The sequence below is a fragment of the Gorilla gorilla genome, chromosome 7 (genome assembly GCF_029281585.2).
Source record: "Gorilla gorilla gorilla isolate KB3781 chromosome 7, NHGRI_mGorGor1-v2.1_pri, whole genome shotgun sequence".
In the NCBI taxonomy this organism is placed as follows: Eukaryota; Metazoa; Chordata; class Mammalia; order Primates; family Hominidae; genus Gorilla; species Gorilla gorilla.
In genome coordinates, this window is record NC_073231.2 from 97,418,700 (window position 1) to 97,432,341 (window position 13,642).

Below are 13,642 nucleotides of genomic sequence, written 5' to 3' on the forward strand. Positions count from 1 at the left end.
GTCCAGGAGTTTGAGACCAGCCTGGGCAACATAATAAAACCGTGTTTCTACTAAAAATATAAAAATTAGCTGGGCATGGTGGCTCACACCTGTAGTTCCAGTTACTTGGGAGGCTGAAGCAGGAGGATTGCTTGAACCTGGGAGGCAGAGGTTGCAGTGAGCTGAGATCATGCCACTGCACTGCAGCCTGGGTGACAGAACAAGACTCTGGAAAAAAAAAAAAAAAGGAAGGAAAGAAATAAAAAAAGAAACAATTTTCAGTGTTAAGTTTCAATGTCTTTTATTTTGAGAAATTGATAAAAATTGTAAAAGTATGTGGGAAGGCATGTAAAAAGAATCTTTTCTGGAAGAAAAAAGTAGAATAGAAATGTATGTTATATGGTAGATTTTACTATTGTGGTAGATTGTATGCTCCAAAAATGGACACAGTGACATCCTTCATCCTACGCATACTTATAATGTAACTGTGCCATTCCTCCCATTGAGAGATGGGTCTATGTTGCCTTCCCTCATAACTGGATAAACTCCTGGCCGTGGCAGAAGTTACAGTGTATGGCCTCCAAGGCTAGTCATAAAAGAGTATATACCTTCAGCACAGCTTTGTAGAAGAGCTTGCTTTTGGACCACAGTCTCTTTGCCATGAGGAAGCTGTATCAGATGGAGTGGACTGTGTGGAGAGAAACCAATACTGTACACTCTATGGCCCCAGCTGAGTGTGGTCCAACCATCAGTCAGCAACTACCAGATATGAATGGTGAGTCTTCAGATGATTCCAGCCCTCGGCTGTCAAGTTATCCATAGTTTTCCTCTCACCACAGCTAATAATGCTGCATAAAACAAATTCAAGCTCTCCCTGATGGATCTCACCTACATTAGAGATTTCTGAACAAAATTAATGATTGGGGTGATATGTTTCATGGTAAATAATTAATGGACAAGACTTATCTCCATTTTGTATATGGGGCAACTGAAGTTCATAGTGGATATATAATTTAACTAGTAACACAGCACTATTAAATTATAGAGACTGAGCTCAAGTTCTATTCACTTTCTCTATATAGAGTTCTTTTGAAGTTTGTTCCTGAGTAACTATTTGGTGAAATGGAAAGTCTGTCTTCAGTGGTCTTGGTTTCCTCTCAGATACACCTACAAATATTTAATGCTTATGTCTCTATTGGGAAATTACAAGTTCATAGATAAGATGTTTCCCATGGCTTTTACAATGAAGAAAGTATTTTCAGACCACCGTGGTGATAAGGCAATTTCTGTTTTCTAGTTTCACATCATTCATGAGTTCACCTGGTTTAGATCTTCTTTTGCCCTCATTCCTCAGAATGTTTGCTTAAATTATGGCAACATTCAGTTGAAAATAAAGGCTGAATACCTGATAATTATCTGTAGTGCTGCTAAAAAGAAACAGTGCAAATACAAATAGAAAGGAACTACTTAGCGTCTCATTTAAAGTCTCCTTATGCACATTGATTCCACTTATATTCTTTTCTATTACTATTAATATTACAAAATGTAACCGTATTGAACATTTACAGCTATGCCTCGTTCTTTGTCTAATCATCTCAGGTGTTATCATAGGTGAACAGGAAGTGCTACTGAAGTGTTTCCCATGGGACTTAAAGAAAGACTGAAGGGTAAATGTCATCTTAGAATTTACAAAGGCAAGAATTCCACTCTTGACACTTCATCTCACCCCCTGCCTGATTGCTCACAGATGTCACACTCAGAAAACAATGTCTTTTTTTCTTTTTCTTTTTTCTTTTTTTTTTTTTTTGAGGCGGAGTCCCACTCTGTCACCCAGGCTGGAGTACAGTGGCACAATCTCGGCTCACTGCAACCTCCACCTCCCGGGTTCAAGCGATTCTTCTGCCTCAGCCTCCTGAGTAGATGGGACTACAGGTATGTGCCACTGCACCCGGCTAATTTTTTGTATTTTTAGCAGAGACGGGATTTCACCCTGTTGACCAGGCTGGTGTCGAACTCCTGACCTCCTGATCTGCCCGTCTCGGCCTCCTAAAGTGCTGGGATTACAGGCGTGAGCCAACACGTCCGGCCAGAAAGCAATTTCTTAAAAAGTCATTTATTGCAAATCTTCTTCCTTTGCTTCTTATTGTCAACTAATAATTATTTAACATCCATTTGATATACGGAATTGTAGTAAAAACAAGAGTATAACTTCCTATCAGATTTTAAGAGACAAAAAGCATGTGATAGAGACTTTTCAATTACCAAATGAAGATAAAAATGCTGGATGGATTCTCATATATTTGCTAGTCATACCTTTATCAGAACACTGAGAAGCCCCCATTTCATTGCCCCAGAACTTTACCTTAAAGTGTTTGTTTAGAAAGATGGTTTGGAAATCCTGACCCACTTCAGGTTAATAGCACCAAGATGCTTGGTAAGATTGGTAATGTAACCAGTGGTAAGATGTGATAACGTAACCCGAGGAAACAAGACTTTATTTGATACTCTATCAAGGACAGCAGCTTGAGACAATTTTTTTAACTATACTATGAACATTTAAGTATCACGGTTTGTCTTTTCAGAATGCTAGTTTAAGCTAGGTACGCAAGGTGAGATTAAACGAGGAAAAGAAAAACAACAGACAGTTGTTATTGGGGGTTTACTATATCCAAGGAATTTAATATGTATATTTCCTCATTTAATTCATACAAAAACCCAGTGAGATGGATTGTATTGCTCATTTACAGCCATGAAAACTGAAGTCTTCATATGAAGTAACTAAACCAAATCCACTAGCTACAATGTAGCCGAGGCAAGATTCAAAACTCTCCAGCTCCAAAATCCAAGTTCTTTTTTTTTTTTTTGAGACGGAGTCTCGCTCTGTCGCCCAGGCTGGAGTGCAGTGGTGCTATTGCGGCTCACTGCAACCTGCAACCTCTGCCTCCCGGGTTCACACCATTCTTCTGCCTCAGCCTCCCGAGTAGCTGGGACTACAGGCGCCCGCCACCAGGCCTGGCTAATTTTTTTCTATTTTTAGTAGAAACGGGGTTCACCATGTTAGCCAGGATGGTCTTGATCTCCTGACCTTGTGCTCCGCTCGCCTCAGTCTCCCAAAGTGCTGGGATTATAGGCGTGAGCCACTGTACCCGGCCCCGAAGTCCAAACTCCTGCTACCAGGCTATGCCTCTCTCAGTAGACGTGTATATGGGAGTAGTCTGTCAGCTAAGAATGCACATTTAAGGCAGTTTTTGTATCCTGATGCTGCCATTTGATCACATACGTGACTGTTTACTCTCTGGGTATTAGTTTCTCAATCTCTAAAATGAGGATAATTCCTGATATGGATTTTGAGATTATGTAATGCCTTACAGAGTGCTCAATAACTTGTAGCTGTTATTATTTCATGATATGAAGAATATAACTTTTCAGTCTGCTCCCAATAATTTGTGGGAGGCAAAAGAAAAAGAACAAAGTTATTTATGTTTCAGTCACCATGGCACTGCAGTTTTGCTGAAACAACGCTGTTTTTTTTTTTTTTTTTTGAGATTGTCTTGTCCGTTTAGTTTTTTTCTTCAAAGCAACTGACAAACATGAGTCAATTCATTTTTCTCTTTTTTTCATTATTAGTTTTCATTGCCCTCCTTGTCAAGTTGCCTTTAGTAATTTATCAATTATGCCTGATCAGGCCTGCTTGGCTGGCACAGCTAAGCTATAAAGAAGAACATGAACAGATGTAAAAAATGCATTTGTTTTCTCTTTTTTGCCAAATGCCAGGCAAAGAATGGCACCGTTCTGCTTGCCTGCCCCTTTTACTGGTGAGTAGTGCAAAATGGTTCACACAACATCTGCTTTTCTAAAGACCTGCTAGCATTGCCCACGTATGTCCAGATGTTATCACAGATAAACACAAATATCTGTAGGACTGAAAGTGAACAAACTCTCCTGGGATGCCAAATTCAGTGTTGTTTTGTTCTGGGGCCTGGGAAAATGGTAAAGGAATGGTAGTATGGATCTAGTATTTTGATTCCATTTGCAGAAGATTATTTTCCCTCTATAAATTGACTGCCATTTTAATAACACAGTACTGAAGTGAAAGATGCAGGTTAAGCCACTTAGCTGTGCCCACACCCTCGGGAAGAATGAAAAGGGATGATACATTGCAGAAAATGTCCTACTGTGAGACAATCAAACCCACATCAAGGCTTCAGAGAACAAAACAAGAATTTGCTTCTCGCCTCAGGAAAACTATGAATCCTTATTAAGGTAAGTTCAAAATATAAGGAAGTCCTTCCTGCTGTCCCCACCTCTCTTCGCCACCACTACCATCCTTCCTCAAACTGTGGACCACTCTGCCTCTCCTTTATGATTCCACTTCTCTCTCTTGGCCTTAGATGAGTGCTCTCAGTCATTCATTTGCCTCCAAATCCCCCCTCAGTGGAGCTTGGGTGGGTGGGGTGAGGAGCTCATTTCAGCTCTTTTACCTATAAGGAAAGAATGAAGAGAAGTCACCCCTCCTGGTCCAGTATCAGAGTGAAGGACATATAAGAGTAAAGTTTTCCTTATTAAGAGAAATCATCTCAACATACTTAGGTGTTTGGAGTTAATTAGCTCTATCTCTTCATGAGTGTTCTAGTTTAGTCTGGGCCACACACCTAAAAGGGGCATCTATGTCCCAGAAAAACAGGAGATAAATCCTGTTATGCCATAATGAGAATAGAAATTATGATTTGAAGTTGTGTTGTTATTCATGCTCCTCTTCCTGAATGGATCTCTAGCCTTATCCTGTGACAGCAAATCTAGATTGACAAATGGAAAAGCATCATCAAATAGCATTTGCATGACAAGCACTGAACATTATGTTGTAGAACTGGAGTCACAAACTTTTTTCTATAAAGGACCAAATATTACAGATTTTCATCTTTGCAGGACATATAATCTCTGTCACAATGACTCAATTTTGCCATTGTAGCATGAGAGAAGCCATAGACCATGCAGAAATGAATGGGCATGGCTATGTTCTCTAAAGCCTTATTATAAAAAACAGGTGGTGCACATGCGCATGAGCACGCACTCACACACAAGGTGGCAGACTGGATTTAGCCCATAGGTCATAGTTTGCTAAACTCTGTTGTAGAAAGGAGAAGTGAATATATATTAAACTAATATAAGAAACCACAGTTACTTTTGCCTAATATTTGTAACTATTACTCTGTGGGCCAGTGAGGAATATTTTTCTTCCCCTCTCTGGATGCTTTATTTCATGACTGGAATTTGAACATCTCACTACTCTTCTTTAATCTGTTTGCTTTATGCAATAAGCATATTTTCAAAAATGACCAAGGTATGAGCCCTGTCTTTGAACAGTGAAAAAATGTGTTATTGATATAGGACATAGTAGAAACAAGAGATAAATTAGAAGAGTAGGAAAGCTTCATAGAGGAAGTGACAAAGTCCGAATCTTGAAGGTTTTACTGGGATTTACTATATTGGGTATCCCAGGCATTGTGACATTCTAGGTATAATGAGGTCTGCCAGCAAAATAAAAAAAAAGACATGAAAAGGCATGAGCATGACCCATTTGGGGAAAGGTAGCATGTTCTGCAAAAGTTTACTGAAAGGTGAAACTAGGTTGTCATGGTGAGGCAAGGTTGTAGAGGAGGCAAAGTTAGGTTACAGAAGCCCTTGTATACCATGCTAAGGCACTGTAGGTTTCACCTATACTTTGCTCCCTTGATATGGAGTGGAATCATGGGCAGAGATCCCTGTTAGGTTAGCTCAGTTTAAGGGCTGAGTCCCACTCTGCAGCTTGATTCCTCACACGGCCACTGCTGTGTGGCATTGTTCAACCTCTCTGTGCTTCAATTCTTCCATGTTTAGAAGGGGAGAATGATAATATAATTGATGCCTACTGCATGGAGTTACTATGAGGATTAAATGAATTAATATTCATAACACCTTTGAGCAGGATCTGCAACACAGTAAGGTGGTATACAGGGATTATGCTCAGGAATCACCTGACGGGACTTTTTTTTCCCCTAAAACACATGACCATTTATAAATAAAAAGAAATAAAAATATTAGGGCAGTCCAGAGAAGGTTTCTGAGCCTGAATTTTAGCACTAGGGATAAAAAAGGGGAGGTAGTTATGAGATATAATAAGGAGGTATGTTTTAAAAAAGTTTAATTGCTGATTGAATGGGCATGACATATCCTTAGAGACAACTGAACATCCCAGCAGAGACTAGTTTTAGTTTGCCATCTGGGTGAATGATAGTGAGGTTTCTGGCTTAGAGAATCCTAGTGAAGAAGCAGAATTGGGGAGAGTACTCAATATGCTATTCATTTCCTACCCACACTCCTTTATTTAGAAAACAACCTCTCTTTCCACAGCTTCTGGAAGGGGCATTGCTTGTGCATGCGGTGCTCATCTAATTTATTATCTAAATGGAGGCATGTTAGCGAGCGAGAATAAGAAGCTGTCAATAATGACTACAAAACAGCAGGAATGAGTTAGGATTCTCCAGAGCAAAGTGGGGTACATGGTCCCCCCACCTGTGAAGCACATGATCCTGTGCCAGTCTACAGTTGACTGCGAGCAAACGCCTCACCCTGATTTTTGGAATATCTTTTCTGCCTAGAATTTAAGACTAATAAATTGAAAAATTCTTTGTTTAGTCAAAAAATAGTTATTGAGCATTAACTATGTACCGGGAAAGGTCCCAAGCACTGTTGATATGGCATTTAACAAAGAAGAAAAAGCTCTGCCTTGATGGAATGATATTCTAGTAGAAAACTAGATAAAAGATAAATGTATAAATAATGTCTGAGAATGGTAGGTACTGGGGAGAAAAACCAGAGTAAAATGCTAGAAAATGGTAGGGTGCTGCTTTTAGATTGGGTGGTTACAAATTTGAGGAGGTGATATAGGCAGAGAGGTGAATTAGAGAGCAAAGGTGTTTGAAGGCTTGAGATGGAAATTCATTTGATGTGTGTGAGCAAGAGAATGACTCATGTCTAGTTAAGGAGGAAAAGGGTAATAGAAAATAAGAATAGGGAGGATATAGTTGATAACTGGAGGGCAGTCCCTCAGAACAGAGACTAAATTTGGTTCCTGGCTTTCACAGATGTACTCGGTTGGTTATATACACAGTAGACACTCTAATTCCTTTACTGTCTTCCAATCACAGCTAAGTATTGGCAAATACATGGCTTGGAAATGGACAGGGAAATAGGTTTGGTCAAATGCGTAGTAAAGTCAAGTCTGATCTGGATCTTCTTCAGAAGTTGCCCCCACTTTTGAAAAGAACTAAATGAATCTCCTTTCTTTCTCTGGATGTCTAGAATTGCAGCCACCATGTTGTGACTTCCCATGAGGGAAGTGGCCCGAGATTAAACAAATGTGGCAAGGAAGACTGAGTAGATGTCATGTTTGTCCTTGCCTGTCCATTTTTTTGTTGTATCCTTTTAGTAAATCACTTTTTACTTAAATAACCTGGAGTAGCCTTCTACCCCTTCCAGCAGAGCATCTTAATTTCCCTTTTGAACATGCTGAGTTTGATGGACCCATGAGTCTCTCAAAGAGGCAATGTTTGATTTGAAGTTAAAGGTCCGTATCAGAGTCAGAGATAATCATAAGAGAATCATTAACATGTCCCACCAGAGAAATGGATGGAATTATCCAGTTAGGGTGTGGTACATGGAAGGAAAGAGGGCTAGGCACAGACTAGAATACTGGGCTTACTGCTACATTTGAGTGGACAGTTCTTAAAGGAGTGGGCTGAGAGAACAGGAATGAGAATCAACTGAGGGGACTTTTTTTCCCCTTAAAACACATTCTGTCCCCACTGGGAGATTCTGGCATGCTGCTGGGCATGGGGGAGCTCAGCACGGCTGTGGGCAGAGGAAGGAGTCAATACAGCATACTGAGAAGAAAAAATCAGCTGGGCCCAGTGGCTCATGCTGGTAATCCCAGGGTTTTGTAAGGCCAAGGTGGGAGGATCGCTTGAGCCCAGGAATTTGAGGCCAGCCTGGGCAGCATAGCAAGACTCCATCTCTAAAAAAACGAAATAAAAAAATTAGCTGGGCACGGTGGAGCACACATGTGGTCCCAGCTACTCGGGAGATTGAGCCAGGAGGGTCACTTTAGCCCAGGAAGTCAAGGCTGCAGTGAGTATAGCCCTGCCATTTCTCTCCAGCCTGGGCAAGAGAGCAAGACCCTGTCTCAAAAATTTTTAAAAGACCCAAAAGGTAAAAGAAGACATCTCCTCTCTGGTTTAGTTTTTCATTTGAGGCAGAGAATTTCTCCTATTTTGTGCATTCTTATTCTAATTTGCTTTGGTAAGCACTGGAGTGGGAGGGGCTCTATCCAGAATGTTCCTGGCATAGACTCACCTCTTTGGCACAGCCAGTGAGCACCTTCTATTCGTTTCTGGGCCTCCTGCTTATAGCACCTGTATCTGGCTCAAATCTCTCATCTCAAGAGTTGGTACTAGGGCATATTAGGAGGAGATGTATTTTTAAATCCCTTAGAAAATAGCACTGACAGTAATTGGCTCTTAGATCTCAGTAATGCTTACTGGTTTGATCTATAAAAATATCTTTCCTCCCTCCACCCCTACCCATTGCCTTATTTTCTCTTCATGTTGGGAAATGATTTTTCATTTTATTTCCTACTTTGTTCTGTGGAGTCCTGTACCGATTTCACAAATAGGAAAGAAAAGAAAAATCTCTATATTTGTAGAGATTTGTTTTCATGCTGCTGCTTAAATATTGATCTTTAGAAATTTATGAAGGATTGCCTGAGGCCTCCTAGGAAGTCTAAATTGGAATTGTGATTTTTCTTCTTGTTGCTTTGTATGAGTCATCAGAAATAAGTATTTTTGTTATTTTTGATGATTATTTTTAAAATAACACTAACACTTTTCTTGGGGCTTAATTCACTGCTGCAGAGGATGTCACCACTGCTTAAAAGCTCTTGGGCAGTCAATGCTCTCTTTAATTGTTTGATAGAAGTTCTGTGAAATTCCCTTTTCCTGTATGCTCAGCACACATTGTTGCTACGCTTTGCTCTCCATAACAAATTTACAAATGCCCAAGTTAATAGAAAACTCTTAAGTAAATGTTTTTTCCACTGTTGTTTTTAACAGTCCTTAGAGATTCTAGAAACCTCCTGTAAGAAGGTTGTGACCTTCTGGTTCTTTGTGACTGTGTGCCCAGAAGGAAATTGACTCATATACGGAGAGGCTATGCTTCTAAGGAAAATTCTGACTTGGTAACTTCAAGTTGCTCTGTGAAACAAATAAGACCTCACACAGTATCCTTCCCTTTTTTTCTGCTTTTGTTTCTTTTGAAGGAAAATGCTAATATTGCCTCTCACTTTTTATGACATATACAAACTTGATGACAACTAGAAGTGATATTGCTTTTAAAAAGTGTTAAATAAAGAATATGCCTGCAGGTGCATAGGTGATGGAGGTGCTGGAATGACAAGAGCATTGAGGAGACTGTGAAAAATCAGTGGCAGTTGAAGATGTTGGAAATACTCACCATTGAGTCTGCCTTCTCAGTACCATGGAGAGAAGCCTACACTAAGCAAAGGAGTATTGACTATTTGGAAGGATGAAATAGGTTACCTATAAGTTGTCAAACAATAAATTCTCCAAAGTGTTCAAGAGACTTTTTTTCTTAGTAATAAAGGAGAAAAAACCTTTTCTTTCATATAATGAGATAAGATTGATGCTTACGTAGTTTGGGCTATGGATCTCCTTTTGTTTGAAAATTTCTAATGAATATTTGGCAGTCATGCTTACTACCTACCTAAAGAACAAACACTTCCTTATGATGTGGAGACATAATTAAACTGGAAGGTGGCAAAACTGGTACTGAAAGAAGGAGCATTCGCTGGGCAGCTGATTCTATATATTAGTGGGATTTTCAATTTCATCCTGGCTTCACTTCTACTTATTTCTGTACTCTGCAGTGGATAGAAATTGAAAATCAATCCCTCAATCTATGTTGAAAGTAAGAAAAAAAATTAGAATAACTTTGACTATTTTTAAAATCTATCATTCATGGAACGTTAACTACATAAAACCAAGAAACATAAAAATGCAAGAAGAAACCACCATTATTCACTGTTTTGTTTTAAGGTGTGACTCATTGTTCAATTTTCTTTTATATTACAAATATTCTCCTTCTCCATGTCTTTGTACCATAAGAAACTTTTTAAAAATAAAAAAACTATAATAAAAATTATAAGACACTGTAAATGAATGGTTATAGTCATCTGAATTTTCTCTGACCCTTAGAATTAAGGAAAAAAAAACACACAATAGTTATGGCCAATAATAATTCCTCCTTCTTTGAGGAAATACAACAGTTTTAGAACCAACTTTAAACTATACAACCTGGCATATACACATTTTTAAAAACACACACACAAAATTGTTTACTAAGCAAGAAGGAGAATTCATTAAAGAGCCACGCCAGCTACAGGAAGTTTAGATTTTAAATGTAAAGAGAGGAGGCAATGGTACCTGACTTTTTATATTTTGATTTATATTGGCTTCTTTCCAGAAAACGCTTTCACTGGCTTTCAAAAAATTTTTATTTTATCTCCAACCCTTAGATGGAAACCATCTTCAACTGGAAATCAGAACACCTAGGTTTTACTTTTTATTTAGGCAAAAATGTATTTGGAGCCAGGCATGGTGGATCACAACTGTAATTCCAGCACTTTGGGAGGCCAAGGTGGGCAGATAATCTGTGGTCAGGAGTTCAAGATGAGCCTGGCCAACATGGCAAAACCCCATCTCTACTAAAAATATAAAAATTAGCCAGGTGTAGTCTTGCATGCCTGTGGTCTCAGGTACTTGGGAGGCTGAGGCAGGAGAATCACTTAAGCCCAGGAAACGGAGGTTGCAGTGAGCCAAGATCACACCATTGCACTGGGCGACAGAGCGAGACTCCATCAAAAATAATAATAATGAAATAAATAAATAAAAAGCACATTTGGTCTCCACCTGCTGGAAAACAGGCAGGAATTGCTGTGTGTTTCACAGACATGGACCATGAAGAGGATAAAATGAGTTAACTTGTTAAGTGCTAAGAAATATTCTCCATAAACCCAAGCTATTATAGTTACTTAATATGAGTCTCTTCTCTGGAGGCTGTCATCATGGATTGTTTGCCAGCTTAGCCTTAAAAATGTCAGGCATCACAAACAGGGAAACCTATACATGAGAAAGTTGGCTGCAGTCAGTCCCAGGGGACTCTCTGGCACTGGTGCTGTGGGGACTCACAGTTTAATCAGTTAAATCTGCGTCAGGAAGTCAGCTCCCCTTCTGCTGCACCCGCTGGTGTCACAGAGGTCCTGAGCATCAAGCCAACACCTCCTGCTGAGTAGCAAAACACTTGTGCCACCTGCCATCCTGGGGAAAACAGCCATGCTGCTGGAGAGTGTAATCAATGGAGAGAGAGCCCGGTCACTTCTGCCATCTCGCTCTCCTCCCACCTGGGAATAGAAGTGACAACTATTGAGCCATCAGAATGAAAATCTTTACTAGCCCTGCAGTGATCCAGGTACATAGAGTGACCTGCAACACTACAGTTTTAGGAAGGATATTGATTGTCTTATCTAACAGGAAAATGTGAACCCAGTTTATATTTTAGGTTAACTCTGTCTCAGGCTTTCTCACTTTGGTTCTTTCACACATATTCAACAAACATCCATTGTCTGTAATGTTCCAGGCACTGTTCTAGGTCATATGAAAAATTAGAATTGAACAGACATAGCCACTTACTCTCAAAGAGTTTACTATTCAGTAAAAGGAAAGAAGACAAGTGCAATATAAAGTTATAATAATACAAGATAGGTGTGTCTATTTGCATATATATTTATATAAAAATGAATAGAATCTTGAGGCTATTTTTATTTAATAACGTCTCAGGATACTATAAGAGGTGAGGAGAAGGGCCAATGGATTGAGATTCACTAATGACTCAAGGTATGATAATTACTATTCTCTGTTGTTTCTAAAAAAACTTTTCTTCAGGTAATGATCTATGGGCATTTTTGTACGATCTGGGGATACCAAAATGACCAAAACTGACAAAAACTCATGCCCTCATGAAGCTTTCATACTAGATGGGCACAAAGCAGAGGGCAAGAAAGTGTCCAAGGGATCTGGAGGAGCAGCAGAGAATCACAGCACAACCAGCAAATCGTTATAAGAATTTGACTTTGTCCTTGAGTGAGATAGAAGTCATTGGTCTTTCTCATTATTTCCTAGTAAAGAAACAAATATCAAGACTAAAAGGGCAGAGACTGGAATTCAAAAGTGATGTGACCCTGGAAAATTATTTTGAAGAATCTCAAATGTTCAGGCCTCTAAAAATTTTGATTGAATGTAGGGCTGACAGAGGTCATGGAGAGGGAACTTTAAGTAAAACTTCTGATAGATTTGTTGATGCCATCAGTACTTAGAATTATAATCATTTATAGAGCATTGTTGGAAAATTGTTGTGAACAATAATCTTTTAAAAAATATATTTATGCAAATTATACATATCACCAAAATACATGCATAGCTCCATATAGTTTTACAACAAATGACATTTATAGTTATTGCTCCCCATAACCTCCAAGAATAAACTATTAGACATACGCAGTCATCCATATATACTAATATTTTTCTAGGTTAAAGATGATGTATAATAATGTTTAGAGAGATACCAGGGTACCACCTCCTGGATTAAGATGAGTCATCAATATTTCGCTGAACTGCCTTTTGAAGGCTTATAATGAGCTTTGAAACCACTTAGGACATATCACCTGCAAGCTGGTGAGCAAAGGTTATAGGAAAGAAGGGTGTCCTCCTATGGAGAATCAAGAAACGAGAACATTTTGGACTTTCTGTAGTCCTCCTTCCTTCATCTTCATCTAGATGATTCTGCCTCATCCTTTAGTTTTCTGCCTGTAGTTCCTCCCTGTGGAAGCCTTTCCTGACACAGGCTCTCCCTTCAGATGATGCTTGGCCTTCATTTTACCATGCCTGCAGCACTGTGAAGTCATTGAGTGAATGGCTCTTTCCCACCAGACTGCAAAGGCTGTGGGGTGGCAGGAAGACTGGCTTCTTGCTGCGTATGGTTTCCATCTGCCATTCTAGTGGTGCTACCTATCAACTTTGTGACGGGCCAGAAAACTTCTTGTACAGGCACTTCACTGCTTTCTAGGAAAGGCAGGTCCTTGTAATTGAATGGCTGTAGTTTACTCCAGGGTAGGAGTGAACATGTAAGTCTGAGAGAGAGCCGCCGGCATTCTCCTAAATGATGATGTTTAAGGAAGGTGGCAGAGGTTGAGGAGGCCAGTGGGGGAAAGAAAGAAACCAGCAAATGTGAGCGCTACCATGGGGGTAAGAAATGGGGTCCAAGGATCTCTGCAAGGTGGGAGAAAAGGAACCTGTAGAAGAATGATTTCAAGCAGTTTGCTGAAGTGTTTCCAATATAAATCCTTATCGCCCCTGTGAAGTCATGGGTAAATTGTAAATTGCACACCAATACTTTTGAGAGGTTCTATTGTTTATGGTGATCCTGAGAAAGGTTAAATTCTGTAACCGTGTTGGCTTAGGCAAGAATGGAGACTGATATGGGGATGTGGGGACAT

At 39.6% G+C, this 13,642-nt stretch overlaps 1 long non-coding RNA gene across 1 annotated transcript; it reads left to right on the plus strand.

Moving 5' to 3' along the window:
* Window positions 1-1,805: 1,805 nt before the first annotated feature.
* LOC134759034 (uncharacterized) lies at window positions 1,806-10,364 on the plus strand. The gene is made up of 3 exons (XR_010134885.1): window positions 1,806-1,911; window positions 4,062-4,242; window positions 9,437-10,364. It is a non-coding gene; the product is annotated as an uncharacterized lncRNA (long non-coding RNA).
* Window positions 10,365-13,642: the final 3,278 nt, after the last annotated feature.